Source organism: Mastigoproctus giganteus, chromosome 7 (assembly GCF_048544385.1).
Source record: "Mastigoproctus giganteus isolate SK-2022 chromosome 7, ASM4854438v1, whole genome shotgun sequence".
Lineage (NCBI taxonomy): Eukaryota > Metazoa > Arthropoda > Arachnida > Uropygi > Thelyphonidae > Mastigoproctus > Mastigoproctus giganteus.
The window spans coordinates 38,767,168-38,781,610 of NC_143581.1; the positions used below are offsets into that span (position 1 = coordinate 38,767,168).

General features: G+C 38.3%; 1 protein-coding gene across 1 annotated transcript in view; it reads left to right on the top strand.

Annotated features, from left to right (window-relative positions):
• Window positions 1–14,443, top strand: part of LOC150082829 (uncharacterized) — a 212,899-nt gene that overhangs the window by 121,492 nt on the left and 76,964 nt on the right. The window lies entirely within an intron of this gene.

Sequence of the window (14,443 nt, forward strand, 5' to 3'; positions counted from 1 at the left end):
GCAAACAAAGTGGGATTAGGAAACCAGAGGTCTGGTTACCAAAAGGTTTCTGCCATGGGTGGCAGTGGTTAGCCGAAAGTCAACTAAATTCCTGGACTTTTTATATCATTTATATTGACAAGTTATGGCTCCCTAAAGGCAAAACTAACCTCCTTAGGGCTGACTGATGACCCCAACTGACCTGTGACGAGAGTGAAGACTGTGGCACGGATTCTATATGAATGTATAATTTATGACATCCCCAGAACATAGCTAATAGCACAGGTTGGCCCCCCTTCCCAGGGGAGAACATCTGTTCATCATAAAAGAGGAAAATTATAAAGCCTTTACAACCTTCACACAGCAAGTATTTTAAATGCACAGAACTATCCAAATAATAGCAATTCAGCCCCCTCACCAATTAAACAATAATCAATAGTTAAAATTGCTCACATTTCCCACCATGCCCAGACGACTTAAAAACTGTCAGGATAGCAGTGTTCTGCACCCTGACAGAAACCTGACGACAAACCCGGATTGACCTGGGTAACCCCTCCCCCCCAGGACTACCCTGCTGTGTGTGTGGGAACCTGGGAACCACACCAAATAAGTAACTATGTAGGGGAAAGAGATGTACAGGCAGCCAGGGAAGCAGATTAACTGAAAACTATCAGTAAGCTAGTAGCAAAGGGATGCAATATATGAATGAATGAGAATGAATAGGCTGGGCACTGAGTGAAATAGAAAGTATGGTAAAAGGGAATAAATGTCAGTTTTGGTGAAAGAAAGAGTGACTCAGCATGAAGGAAAGAGAGAGTGAATGAGTGTTATGGTGAATGGGAATGAGTGGAAGAGCAAGTGTAATTGGCCAAAAGAATACAAGGTTAATAATAACTTACATTACTTTATATATACTAACAAACATTTACTAACAACACAAACACTATCACTGCATCCTCCCCTGACCTGCAAAAAACTTGTGGCTAGACCTGCACCACAACTGAAGAATAACAGTAAGTTGAGGTGCCCAGAGAGTGCAATGCACAAAGAAAGAGTTGAATAAATGAAATGAAAGCCAGAAGAATGAATGAGAGTGTAAGAGTATGAGAAAAAGAACACAAACCATAAATATTACAGTTAAGTACACACTAACCCTAGGCTTAATCTTTTATATTCTTGCTTATTTAGCTTAACTGTTGTGCATTAGTATTTAAATTTACTTTACACACCATTGCATCCCCTACCCCAGTGTGTGGGAAAAAGATGAATGAGTGAGAAAAAAAATATATACATATATATGTAACCTATAAAAATATATATATATATTATAAAATATAAGAAAAAAGTATAAAAATAGAATGCATTTAGAGTGAGAATGTAGATTACGAATGAAGTAAATGTATGTCTTTCCTACCTCACTGGCAGTGGGGGAGATTACTTCCCCACTGCCAGCTAACGTATCCTACCCCCAGGGCAGGATGGGCAATTTGACCATCCTACCGGATTCAACATATGAACCTGGCAGTGATCACCAACGGAAACATTGCAGCTCCACTGCCAACAAGCCATTTGGCAATCTGAACTGGGTACTCAAACCCGGTTCCCTTTAAAACCCCAGGCAGGGCAGGGGAGACAGGTCTCTGTCTCCCCATCCCTGCCCTCCCCCATACTTTGCCTGGTGGGGCTCGTCCCCACTAACCTTTTTGGGGATGCTTACTCTATCGTCCCTATCTTTCTACCTGTTTGACCCCAGTCTTCGGTCCCCCCCACCCTGACTAAACTGACCGAATATGCCCCTGACAATGCCGCCAAATTCTGATCAACATCTAAATCCAACCGCTTACTCGTAAACCTCTTTCAGCCTTTTCAAATTCTAGTGTTCACCCCCTTTTTTATATATATATATAAAAATATTCTATGCAGGGATCATAAAGAAGAAGTTTTCTTGCCACTGAAATCCTCATAAATTAGGTGGCTGGGCCTGCCAGAGTACCTAAATAATCTACTGGGTGCTTGACCTGCCTCCTCATGGCAAAGTATGGACAACGGTGGGTCCCAATAGTGGCCCAATGGCCAGAGAAACAACAGAACTTAACACTACACAACAAACCACTCCCCACACACACTTTTTAAATCTCTGCTCTCCACAGAGTTCTGTGTCACACATACAAAGAATACAGTGCAGAGATGGGGGAAACCCTTGGTGCCTCAAACAACTAACACACTTTACTTTACCCCATCTACCTTCAGCTGTGTTCTGCTCAATTTTATTCCCATCTACATTCAGCTCTATCCATGCTGAACATTCTGACTTTATGCCAGTTTGCACAGATGGCTCAAAGTCAGAATTCCATGTGGGAGCTGCTGCTGTTTTTTTTTTTTTTTTTGATCTTACTATATCTGAAATAGTTTGTATTGGCATGCCTACTCTATCTCAAGTTCTTATCCAATAAACTGTTGGTACCAACAGATTATTATATTACCGATTCTTTGAGTGCACTACAGGCTTTATCAGCAGTGAGATACGCCAGTCGTCCAACCCTATCCTGGATACAGCAGATGATATGCAATCTCTATGAAAGTGGATTCAATATCCACTTCTTCTGGATTCCCAGCCACATTGGGATTGGAAGAAATGATCTGGTTGATACTGCAGCCTGACAAGTAATCTTGACCTGTTAGTCCCTTGTATAGACTATAGGCAGGTAATCCATAATAAGTTGTATTTGCAGTGGCAAAATTTGTGGCATTGGCAAGTAACAAACAAACCATATCAGATTAAGGCTGTGATCAAACTATGGCAGTCTAGTCTGTGCAGGGATCATAAAGAAGAAATTGTTCTTGCTCGGCTCTGCATAGGACATAGTCATCTGGCACATTCCTTTCAGCTGAGGGCCAGTGAACCTTCTATGTGTGAGCAATGCAGCACTGTTTTATCTATTAAGCATGTTTTAACAGTATGTTAAAATTTTAGACGTTCACATTTTATCACTTTTAACCGTTTGACTGAACCCTATACATTCAGTCAGATTTTATCTGACAATGACTGTGTCAGCAGTTTTTAATTTTTTAAAAGCTATTAATATGTAGAGATGTGTATAAAGTAGGCAATTTTACTCTTATACTGCATTTTATTTATTGATGCGCGCGCGCGCACACACACACACACATATAAATATAGAATGATAATTAAATAAAAATAATGCCAGCAGCATGGCAAGACAGCAAAAACAGTCAAAATTAAACATAACAATCAAACCAACAGGGAGGGAAGAGAAGGGTAAAAATATTGTAGCAGAAACTCACCAAGATAATTTAGAAAATCTAAATGCAAAAATAAAATAATAATCAATTAAATTTTGAATGCCAATTAAATAGAAATTTAATGGCACCTCCTCTGACGGGCACCAAGTCCAAATTTATGTGAAATATCACCAACAGAGATGTAGAACAACTACAATAAAATACAGAAACTACAAAAAAGAGAGATTATTTTATCGTAGTTGGTTTATATGTCTGTTGGTGATAATTCACATAAATTTGGACTTGGTGCCCGTCAGAGGAGGTGCCATTAAATTTCTATTTAATTGGCATTCAAAATTTAATTGATTATTATTTTATTTTTGCATTTAGATTTTCTAAATTATCTTGGAGAGTTTCTGCTACAATATTTTTACCCTTCTCTTCCCTCCCTGTTGGTTTGATTGTTATGTTTAATCTTGACTATTTTTGCTGTCTTGCCATGCTGCTGGCGTTATTTTTATTTAATTATCATTCTAATATTTTTTATATTTCAAGCATCATGTAAAGGAATGTGCTTTTTGCTTCCTCTGCTGTTTGCTTTAGCTTTTTATTATAAAAGATTCAGTTTTCACCTATTTCAAACATTATTCAAATATATATATATACACACACACAGTGATCCCCCTTACTTTCCGGTCTCTCACTTTGCGGTTTGAATTAATCACGGAAGCCCCACCACCCACATGGGGTCTGCTCGGGATCTGGCTTGCATGAGTCATGCATCTAGTCTGTTTCCTACGTACACACTGCTAGCTGTGTGCACACACACGCAGCTGTATATGTGTTCATGTCATTGCCATTAAGGCACCCACACACAACAGTCTAGTCGAATTTTTTTCGTCACTTGCAAGATTGTTACTGTGACGTTCGCATTCACGTGTTGTCTTCTACAAGCACTTCTTTTTTTACCCTTATCTACTAAAAATGGGACCTAAACATGACAATTTTTGTGAAACCAAGAGAAGAAAAAAGTTCTCACACTGGCAGAGAAAGTGGAACTTTAGGATAAGATTGAAGATCTGGAATCTTTTGCGGCTGTAGGGAAGATATATGGCATCAATGAGTCTACAGTGTGGTACATTTATAAAAAGAAGGAAATCCACAGTTGTTTTGCGGCTAGTGCGCCAAAGAGTGTGAAGATTGTTTCTCGTGTACGCAGAAAAGCATTAAGTAAAATGGAAAGAGTGCTTAGTATGTGGATGGAAAACAATATAAAAAAGGGATTGCCAATCGATTCGACAGTTTTAAGAGAAAAAGCGAAATCTCTTTATAACCATTATCACGAGAAACAAGGTAGAGAAGGATCATCTTCTGAAAGTTCTACAAAAACCTTCACTGCCAGTAAAGGTTGGTTTGTAGGATTTAAAAGATTTTCTTTAAGAAATTTAAAGATGATTGGTGATGCAGCTTCTGCTGACCAAGAAGCAGCAGCAGTTTTCTCTGAAGAATTTTGCAAAATAATTGAGAAGGGGTACGTGCGAGAAGAAGTCTTTAATGCAAATGTGTCTGGGCTTTACTGGAAGAGTGCCTAACAGGTCGTACGTTACCCAAGAGGAAAAACGGATGCCAGGATTTAAAGCAAGTAAAGATAGGGTTGCACTTTTATTTTGTGCAAATGCAGTGGGCGATATGATCAAACCTGCTATGCTCTACCATTCCCAAAACCCAAGAGCTCTATAGGGAAAAAACAAAAATGAACTACTGGCAAAGTAACAAAAAAGCGTGGGTAACACAAGAATTGTGCCTGGATTGGTTTAAGCATTGCTTTGTACCTGAAGTAAAGAAGTATCTGCAGCTGAAAAATTTTTTGTTCAGAGTTATGCTTAGCCCAGACAATGCACCAGGACATACAGAGGAATTGAAACATCTAAATAAAAATATAGAAGTCATCTTCCTGCCACCTAACACGACTTCTCTCATTCAACCGTTAGGTCAAGGTATAATTCGGATGTTCAAAGCTCATTACACAAAATTGTCTTTTCGTCAAATTTTCAATGTAGTGGAAGAAAATTCAAATGTTGGAAAAAATTCATTATTGCAAATTGCATTGTCACAGTTGAAGAAGCACTGAAGGAACTAAAACAGGACTCAGTCACTGCATGATAGAAAAAGTTATGGCTGGAAGCTGTGAAAAATTCCACGAAAATCCCTTCTGCTGACCAAGAAATACAAGAAATTGTTAGCACATTGTATTGAAGGGGAGGGATTGTCTGACATGGTACCTGTGGAGGTAGAATTACAAGAGCCTAATTATGAGTTAACACAAGAGGATCTTGATGGGCTTATACAAAGTTCAACTGATGTAGAAGAGAAAAAGAGGAAGAGGAAACGAATGTGAACCATTTGGTGCTAGTCTTTTGCAGATCTATTTAAAGACTTTAGAAATTTAAAGCACAAAATCAATCAGTGAATTAGATCCTTCAATGGAAAGGAGTACGAAAATTATCCTAGAATTCGAACAGGCATTTGTACTGTACACCATGCTGTACAATGAAATGAAGCAAAAAAAAAAAAGCAGCTTCCTATAATACTGTTTTTTCGTAAAAAAGATTAATATTTTTCCTTTATGCTAACTAATAAGATATGCGTGTTTATTATTATTAGCCATATGGTGCAAGGATGCCTGAGGCTTATGCTGCACCAGCCAAAAAAAAATTCCCTTAGAGAGAGAGAGAAGCAGCAGCAGCAGCAAGGAATCGCCAAGAAAGAGAAGAATGATGATATCCAGCTCAGGACTCTAGGTTTGCCAAGCCCATACTCACCAGATGTGAGCCCCTGGGGTTCATATACACAGAATAATTAAAAATTATTTTTCTTTAGTTTTGATTTAAATGGACCAACATTTAATAATAAATCATTTTATCAGTTTCTCTTATTTTTATTTTATTAGCATTTACAAGAAGGAAAATATCCCTTAAGGTGTGGAAGAAATGAACCACTGAACTTCTATTAAACACTGACAGTTGGGTGTAAAAAAAGTAAAAAAGTAAAGTGCAGCCATTATCAACCCACTGCAGGATGGAAGCCTCCTCAACAATTCATGCTGAGGGAAATGGACCATAATCTGCCACGCTGGTCCAGTGCGGGTTGGCAGATCGACCGTATTCAGCAGTCAGGGGCTTGAACCCCGGTCTACTCAAAGAGCGTGTGCTACTGCACTCCCGCTCCTGCCCACTCGGCTACGGAGGCCGTTAAGTTGGGTGCACATTTACTTTAAAAAAAAAAAAAAAAATGTTTTTCTGAGGGGGCATCAATTATTTGCAGATTTTTGCTACGGTTCATGGTAAGCCTTGGAATGCATCCTCCACGAATAGGAGGGGAACAGTGTGTGTGCGTGTGTACACACGTGCATGTGTTATCAGACACTCAGTGTAAAACACCGATGGATCCAATATCTCTCTATTTTAGAAGATTTAGGAGAAATCTGGTTGGCCTCCCTCCCTAAAATTCACTCATGCATACCTTCTCATTGGTAAGCCCTGTTACATCACTTAGGTGGCAATGAACATGTAGAATGGTTCTCTTTAAGATGCCTCGTCAGCATGAAAAGGAAAAGCCAAACCCTTCAGCAGTTTATTAAATATCACAACACAACAAAACAAATGGCCCTCAGTCCACAGCGGCTTTCACTCTCCCTCTTACGGCAGTGAGAGGATCAGAGTGGAAGCAGAGGGTGCAAAGAATCTCTGGGTACAACCAGGTTGCCATGCACAGAAACTGACTTGGCCTGTTACAACGTAAGCTCACTCATTGGTGACATTAGGATATTAGAGCTGGAAAAGGAATTAGAAAATGTGAATCGAAATATCATCGACTTGGGTGAAACAAGAAGAAATTAATCATTGAAAAGTTTATCAAGTGGAAATCTTGATTTCTCACTGCCTGTATAGTTAGATGGTATCTTGCACATTCTGTAAAATTTGTGAAGAGAATTTTTTCCCCTGCTCCAAAAGATTTCCTGGAATAGGTGTTTCTTTGAATTTTTTATTCGTGAGGTTGCTTCCACATCACAAATGCTTGCTTTGATTCAGGAGGAAAGTTTGTTCAGGTCTAATCTCTTGAAGCAATTCATAAAAAATGGATGGCTTCAAAAAATTCTTCTTTTGTTTACCTGCCTGTGATTGGCCATTTCTGGTATATCACTACATGAGCACATCTGTGAGGAAGTTAGTGAGTTTTATCTCATTTGTCTCATAGAATTCCATAAATGCTCCAAATTACATTTACATAACACATCTACTTGTTACATTGCAGTATTTCGAGATCTTCCCTTCTGATTTGCACTCATATACTTATATATGCTTTACCTTATAATTATGTTGAGACTGTAGCACATTATCTCTTGAGGCAAAAATAATTTGAATAATAAGAATTTTATTATGTCTATATATTGCCATTCCCAGTGTAATGAGTTAAAAAAAAAAAATGAAAATCATTTTAAAGTCAAGTATATATGCAATTTTTACTAACTTGTTAAAATCATTAAAATCCTCTTAAAAAAAAATAATAAATAAAGCATTCCTTAATAAAGCTGTTAAATATTTTAAGATTATTCAGGTTGTAGATGAGTCTTATCTACCACCAGTTATGTAAAGTTTAAGTGAATGCTAGCACTTTACATATTTGGGTTTTAAGTGGCTGAAACCATGTTGGCCCTCCAGGGAAAAGCTTTAGCTTATCTGCATGTCTTTTATCATTTAGTAATAATTATCTTTTGAGGTTATGACTAACACCATGGTGCATCCAATGTTTCTTAAATTTTGAGGATACAGCTTTAAAATGATTTTCACAGTTTAGCTGCAAGATAGTCCACTAGACTAGTGTTTCCCAACCCATGGTCTGTAGTCCAGTCCGCTTAATTTATGAAAGTTCTGCACGGGACTTGACAGTTAAAACATAGCTTTAACATAGCTTAAAACATAGCTTTCTTTGCTTTAGGCAACAATCGCTTTAAAAGTGATGGGTGACAAAAGTACACCTATAACAACTTAACGTATACCACATATGTTAAAGGTGAGTATGTATTACTGTATTTAAAAAAATAGTTATTAATATAATAACTATATTCACATTTATAGTTTAATATTTTGTGTTGTTCATGGTCTCTACCACAAATATAAAAGTTGTCTGTGGTATCTGCAAAAAGATTGGGAAACACTGCACTAGACTTCATTGATTGGTAAAGCCCTAGGAGTTAAATAGATCAGCTAGTGTATAATCTTGATGCCTCTCCTCTGCTAGTTATGAAAGATGAATAATGATTATACAGGGGACACTGCCAAATCTATGCTATATTAAGCAGTTGGGTATGTTTTGATGAGTGCACAAAATATCTAAAAATTTTTAGCACTTTATACAGCTTATTCCTCCCCTTTCAGCTTTTATCTTATCAATATCATTACATCATGAATTGTCAAATTAATGGAGCTAACTTATCTGCAAAGAGAACTAAACTTACCAGAAACTTACTAATTCATTTCAGAGATATACTTTTCTCTTCATTTCAGTTCTCACTTCTAATCTCAATGATATCCATTTCCATCTAAAATCTGCTAATTCCCACTAACTTTTTATGAAACATTCTCAACTGTTTATTTCATTGACCAGCAGTCATATCATCTGTCCTGATTATTTGCACTATGGTTCTTCCCACTTCCAAGGTGTTATTGTGCATTTGCAGGCTTGATATTTCTTGTCATAGACTTCCTAATCTGGAATCTCCTCTTTTTAATTTTCTTTGACTCAAAATCTCTTTAGCTTATTCCAAAAAAAATTAACTTGATGATTCTGTCATTTTCCCAACTTTGAATGAACTTAACTTTTTAAATTTCACTTGTTGAACCTAACCTTGCTTACTCCAGTCTGACTTTCCCAACAGGGGAGTAATTTTCCTTGGTGATTATAACATTCATTACTCCAGTTAGCATAAATTTTTAGTTGCATGTCTCAGTTGGTAGAGTTTATAAAGTTTGATTGTATACAACTTGATGTTGGTCTCCTCTCTGGTGAAGCTTCTGTTGCATGGCCATTCAGCTTCATGTGTTTGGCATTATTATGCAGTACCAGTAAAAATTTAGCATCCTGTACCCCTGGATGCTAAATTTTGGTATTGTGGCCAATGAACAGTCAAAATGAATGATGTGCTGCTTCTTTGCTTGAATCCGTCCCAAAGTTGTGTAAAAACCTAACTTTTTTCACTAAACAAAAATGAAAATCGATTAAAAACATGACCCTTCTTATAAATGTTTTTTCCTTCTAATTGCAACTATTATTCTCAGTTGATGCCCTTCACATAGCCCTTCTCTGTAACTCGTCACATATCATGTAAGGGAGGAGCAATCGCGTTCTTCAGTTCTTAGGCCATGCACAATGGTTGGCAATCACATCCTTCACTTCAACAGAACCAATCATATCCTCCACTTTGACTGTTCATCTGCTACGCCCGGGGTATTGGATACTAAATTTCAGCCACAGTGTGATCTGCACAATTTCTTTACCTTGTTTGAACTGTTTTAAATATACTGATCCTAAAGCTTGCTCAGATAAAGTCACTAAAATTATTCATGTAAGGATGAAATCCATTATTTTTCATACCACCTTAAACTTTCTTCCTTTATTTAAACTTTAATTTTCCAAAAAATATGACTAGGCTGTGGCTGTTCAGGATAAGTTAAAATGAAGCATATTAAATGGGATTGCATCCAAATTTCTAGATTCATCAATTTCTATTTTCTGCCTACACTGTAGTTTGCAGTGAACAGAAAATTATATACTAATAAAAGGAAAAAAACTTTATTAATAAAAAGTTTATTAGTAAATCCAAACTCAATTTTGAAAAGTGCAAGAATAGAAAATTTGCCTCTTGTCCCAATAATAATTCAAAGCCTTCTTAACAAAAAGACATTCGCTGAAACTTATGGACATCCATGCATAAGTTTGAATTTGTGCCTAAACTTACTTTTCCTCTAATTCTTACATTGATGATCATGGTAAATCTTTTCTTGCCATACCAAAACGCATTAGTAGAGGCATACGATGCAAGAAAGCAAGCTTATGCATCATCAGCCATAAAAAAAAAAAAAAACCCTCCCATTTCACCTCTCCATTCGTTCAAAATGCTTGTCCAGCCTTTAAATTTATTTAGCTATCAACTTCAACAACAAAAGATGGAAGCCTGTTCCGCCAATCAGCTACCCACTGGCTAAAGGCAAATTTCCACACATCTATTCTACAACTGTCTTTCCTCAATTTGAATCTGTGCCCCCTCAGGTTCTTAATCTGAGCAAGAGGAAGAATCCCATTAGCATTCAGTTTGCTCAACCCATTCAAGGCTTTATACACCTCAATCAGATCACCTCACGGGTGCCTACTCTCCAGGCACTGCAATTTGCAGAACTTAAGCCTTTCTTGGTAAGGGCACCCCTTTGTTCCCCCTCACCAATCTTGTTTCCCTTCTTTGTACTCGTTCTAGCAACTCTACATCCTTCCTAAAATGAGGCCTCCAGACCTGTACACAGTACTCTAGGTGTGGCCTGACCATTGCCTTCTATAACGGAATAATCACCTCCCTGTCCCTGCTAGCAAAATTCCTATGTATCATTGACAAGTGTCCATGACCTGCCCTGGCAGCCTGTCTGCACGGCTCAGTGAACTTTATATTTCACTGCACAATTACCTCCAGGTCTTTTCCACTTCCCTGAGTGTAGTACCACCCAGTCAGTACGTTTCTCTTCGGTTATTGCTACCCATATGCAGTACTTTGCATTTGTCAATGTTAAACTTCAATTGCCACTTCTCAGCCCATTTGACCAACTTATCTAGATCCAGTTGGAGTAGCATACTATCGTTAACAACCCTGCCAACCTTTGTATCATCTGCAAACTTAGACATTAAACCTGATATACCTTCATCAATATCATTGATAAATATACAAAACAACAATGGGCCCAACACCAAACCCTGGGGAATTCCACTAATAACATTCATCCACGAAGAGCAGTGTCCATTGATTACCACTCTCTGTCATCTCCCACACAACCATCCTTTTATTCACTGTAGCAACTAAGCAAGAGGAAGAATCCCATCAGCTCTCCAATTTGTACAGAAGTCTTCCATGTGCAACAGTATCAAAAGCTTTCCTGAAATCCAAGTATATCAGAATTATTTTTGGCATTCAGTTCCTTTGTGACCACATCATAGTATCCAATCAAATTGGTCAGACAAGACCTCCCTTTAACAAACCCATGCTGTATCTTAACTATTACGGCAGTCTTGTCTAGATGATCACTGCAATGCTTCTTTAACTAGTGATTCCATTATTTTCCCCAGAACACAAGTTAAACTAACAGGTCTATAGTTACTTGTGTCACCTTTTGAGAACCCCCCCTTTGTAAATTGGTGATACATTTGCACACCTCCAGTCCATGGGGACCACCCCTGAGTCCAGTGAAACTCTCATAATTATGGCTAAGGGTTTGCTTACTTCCTTTGCTGCCCTTTTAATATAACTGAATAGATCTCATCTGCCCCAGGTGCCTTTTTTATGTTTAACTTCAACAATTTATCCTCCACTTTGCTCTGAGTTATTACAAAATCACTTAGCTCTCTGTTAGAATTTGATAAACATCTGCCACTCCCCTCATTGAATAAAATCTCATGTGTGAATATAGATGCAAAATACTCATTCAGTTTATAAGCTACCTGAACATGATCATCAGTAGTCAACCCATCTATGTTAAGTGGTCCTATCTGATTCATCCCTTTCCTTCTAGAGATTACATAAGTAAAGAACTCTTTGCTGTTTTTCTTTGCATCCTTTGCCAAGGATTTCTCGTAATCTGCCTTCATCTGCGTAACCTCCTTTGTGACTTGATTACAGACTAGCTTATATCTGCCATAAGCTTCTGTGTCACCTGCTACTTTATATACCTCCCATACATTTTTCTTCTCTGCCACAAGCCTCATTAGTTCATCTGACATCCATTTAAGCCTAAACCTTGAACAGTATTTCTTAGTTGGAATGAAAAGCCTAGTAGCCTCCAAAATTAAGTCCCTGAAGGCTTCCCATTTAGAATTCACCGTTGATAACATCATCAGTTGATCCCACTGTACAGAATTTAAAAACTGTCTGAGACCCCTGTAGTCACCTTTACAAAAGCAAAAGCCTTCCCTTTAGACTTGATGGTAGTTACATCTTTAAGTAATTCCCACATCAATACATTGTGATCACTGTCACCCAGTGGTTCCTTTATCTGCAAATTCTTAATGCATGAATAATCACTGCTGATAATCAGATCAAGAGTATTACTCCCTCTGGTTGCCTCTCGAACATTTTGCTGTAGAAAACAGTCATCCATTAAACCCACAAAGGTCTTGCTAGGGTGTGAGTGACCAACCCACAAGTTCCAGTCAATATCTGGAAAGTTAAAATCCCCCATTATAAGACATTCTGATTTACTGGCCCACTCTATTTCTCTGCACAATTGCTCATTATACTCATCAGATTCATTAGGCCTAAAACACACACCTACTCTCACTTTTCCTTTTCCAGTGCTTATGTCACACCAAACAGACTCAACATTGCATTGCCCACCAGCATCAGTTGGATGCACTTCTTTAGATTTTGTTTCTTAACTAACAGCATAACCCATCCTCCCTTCCCGTCCTGTTTATTCTTTCTGTACACATTGTACTCCCCAAATTCCAATTCTGCACTGCTTATGTCTGTGTGACACCACGTCTCTGATATCCCAACAATATCTGCCTTTGATGTCTTGACTAGCACTTCAAGCTCATCAAATTTATTAACTATACTCCTAGCATTGGTGTACATGTAAGTATGCATGCACCTGTTTCTTCTCTTGGTTATCCTAACAAGGCCCATGTATTTATTTTTTCCACTATGACTTCCAGCAGTCATGGAAATCTCCATTGCCATGCTTTCCAGACTGCTGCTCATTCTAATAGAAGCAGTGCAAGAATCATTTTCACCTCTGCCAGTGGGTACTGTTAATCTATTAGTCCTTGTATCCCCCCAATCTGGCAGTTTTCTGACCCACCTAACACTGCCTCGATAGCATCAGCAAACATTCTTGCACCCTTTCTATTTAAGTGTATCCCATCCCTGTAGAAGCAGTCTCTCCTGTTAACAAGTACAGACCAGGCAGAAAAAAATTCTACCCCTTGAGCCTTGCACAATCTTTCCAGGGCCGAATTGATCGACAAGGTTCTCATCATATACTCCCTCCTATCGTGTCTGGGCAGAATTGCAGACACTTTCAAATTCAACCTTAATTCACGGCTTTTTTCCAACAGTGACCTGTACTTGTTAAGTAATTCTGCTGGTCTCCTACTCTTGATATCATTAGTGCCAACGTGTACAACTATATCACCTTTTGTGCCCTTAAAAGATGATATCCGCTCTACAACGTGATCAACCTTTGCCCCTGGCAAACATACCCTGGCCTGTTCCACCTATCCTTTTTACAAAGCATGTTCCCCGTTTCCCTGACAATAGAGTCACCAACAACTAAGTTCCTGTGGGACCAGTACATTCTGCCTTGGGGGTTGCTGCTGTGTTGCGTGATGACCAAGTGCAAGCTCTGGCGTTGATGTGGGCAGCTGAGAGCTTGATGGGCCCCTCGATTTAGATCCTTCGATGGCATCCACCCTGTCCTTCAAGCTCTCATATAGGCCCATAACAATGCTGAATTGTCGCTTGATTTCCTTACATTGCGCGCACACACAGACATACCCCATGGCAATGTCATGTCCCGTACCCGATTGCTCCACAAACATCAAGCAAGCAGTGCATTTTAAAAGGCTGTGATTCAGAGGGAAACTGCCCCCCCTCAGTTCTCCCCTAAGCCACAGCACTCCCATTAGCTTGAGCCTTTTGCTCTGCTGCTCTGGTCTGAGTCATGATTTCGATTTAATTTCAATAAAATTTCAATTTCAGTACAAAATTATAACCAGAAACTTGTATCCCAACACAGTTATAACGGTATATATATTTTTCAGTATCGAGTATTATCTACGAGTTCCATTTATATAACTTCCGTATCAAATTATGTATTAATTAATTATGTTACGTTTGTAATCTAAGTCGTTATATGGATTTAGTTAAAAAGTACAATTTAATTGACAATGAAGTTTAACAAGA